At 39.4% G+C, this 1,957-nt stretch overlaps 1 long non-coding RNA gene across 2 annotated transcripts in view; it reads right to left on the bottom strand.

The window, feature by feature from the left end:
- The window catches only part of LOC108514724 (uncharacterized), a 120,480-nt gene that overhangs the window by 79,681 nt on the left and 38,842 nt on the right, over window positions 1–1,957 (bottom strand). The gene's annotated exons all lie outside the window — the stretch shown is intronic.

The raw sequence follows: 1,957 nt of genomic DNA, 5'->3' as shown, positions 1-1,957 counted from the left end.
TTTTCTTTCTTTCTTTCTTTCTTTCTTTCTTTCTTTCTTTCTTTCTTTCTTTCTTTCTTTCTTTTTCTTTCTTTTCTTTCTCTCTTTCTCTTTCTCTCTCTCTTTCTTTCTCTTTTTTTTTTTTTGAAACAGAGTTTCGCTCTTGTTGCCCAGGCTGGCGTGCAATAGCACAGTCTTGGCTCACTGCAACTTCTACCTCCCGGGATCAAGCGATTCTCCTGCCTCAGTCTCCCATGTAGCTGGGATTACAGGCTCCTGCCACCATGCTCAGCTAATTTCTGTATTTTTAGTAGAGATGGGGTCTTACCATGTTGGCCAGGCTGGCCTCAAACTCCTGAGCTCAGGTGATCTGCCTGTCTCGGCCTCCCAAAGTGGATTACAGGCGGGAGCCACCGCGCCCTGCCAAAGTTACAGATTTCTAAATGCCTCCTGGCTAATCTCCATCTGGAGTTGGATTCAGTGTTTCCCAGATCAAACATATCCAGTTCCTTCCACATTTGTTTCTTCTCCCATACCTTTGACTTCTGTCAATAGCACAGTTTTCTCAGTCATGTCCACTTCTCCCTCTTCTGTACCCTTATCAGTTGGCAGGCCCTGTCAAAAGCATCCCTAAGGGAAAGCACGTGCCATTCGCTTTCATAAGTTCTCCCCATTAATTACCCCTCATTAACTCTTTTCCAGACTATTGTAAAAGTGTCCCACATAGGTTCCATCCCTCGATCAATTCTTTATATTACTGGCAGGTGATTTTAATGACCCAGTTTTATTTGTCTTTCTTCTTTTTGAAATCCTTCAATAGTTCTCCATTGCCTGTCAAACTTAATTCAACTCTATTTCTATAAAAATAATAACTTTATGGAGCCCACTATGTGACCAGTGCTTTACATATATAATTTTACTTATTTCTCCAAAAAGCTTATAAAGTAGGTATTATACAATATCCTTGAAAATGAAATCAATTTTATAAGTATGAAATATTAAAATATTTCTATCAATTATGAATATTCCATTGATTCAATAACCTCTTTTAAGTAATAAAGAATTATTACATTAAATATACATACTAAGATTTTCTTGATTAAAAAAACACTAAAATGAGAAAAAAATAATGTGAATCTTAGAAACTAGTAAATAGAGTATCACCCCCATATTAAGCTAAGTCAACAATCTTTCCAATATACTATATTCCCTTTTCCTTTGACCTGGGATTACACTTTTTAGTCTTATTTCCCTATCTTCTTCTTTATGTTCCTTACATTTACCCAGTCCTGGGCCTTGGCATTGATTTCTGCTGTGCCTGGACTATGAGTTCCTCCTTACTCTACATGCTCAAAGACAACCAGGCTTCAAAGCCTAGCACAACAGCTGCTCCTTTGTCAACTCTTTTCTGATTCGCCAAATTAAAATGACCTCTTATTCCTTTGAACTACCGTACATTTTGCACTCTTGTATGAAACTACTCTTTGTATCTTGTGCTAGGGTTACATATACCTTTTCTCTCCATTAGCGTATGCTTCTTCAAGACCTAGACTGTAATTCACACATCTTTGCACAACTACTTCTAATGCTTTCCTCCTATCCCCACCATAAAGCCCAGCAACCTCTTGCATATAATAGGCTCTTTAAAACTATTTATCATTTGGCTGGATGCAGTGGTTCACGCCTGAAATCCTAGCACGTTGGGAGGCTGAGGTGGGTGGATCGCTTGAGGTCAGGAGTTCGAGACCAGCCTGGCCAACATGGTGAAACCCCGTCTCCACTAAAAAAATACAAAAATTAGCCGGGTGTGGTGGCACATGCCTGTAATCCCAGCTATTCAGGAGGCTGAGGCAGGAGAATTGCTTGAACCTGGGAGGCAGAGGTTGCAGTGAGCCAAGATCATGCCATTGCACTCCAGCCTGCGCAAAAGAGTGAGGCTCTGTATCTAAAAAAAAAAAAAAAAAAAAAAAAAAAAAAA

The sequence above is a fragment of the Rhinopithecus bieti genome, unplaced genomic scaffold, assembly GCF_001698545.2.
Source record: "Rhinopithecus bieti isolate Rb0 unplaced genomic scaffold, ASM169854v2 scaffold_1467, whole genome shotgun sequence".
Classification (NCBI taxonomy): domain Eukaryota; kingdom Metazoa; phylum Chordata; class Mammalia; order Primates; family Cercopithecidae; genus Rhinopithecus; species Rhinopithecus bieti.
The sequence above is the reverse complement of the archived record's forward strand: the minus strand, read 5'-3'. Positions and strand labels throughout refer to the sequence as shown.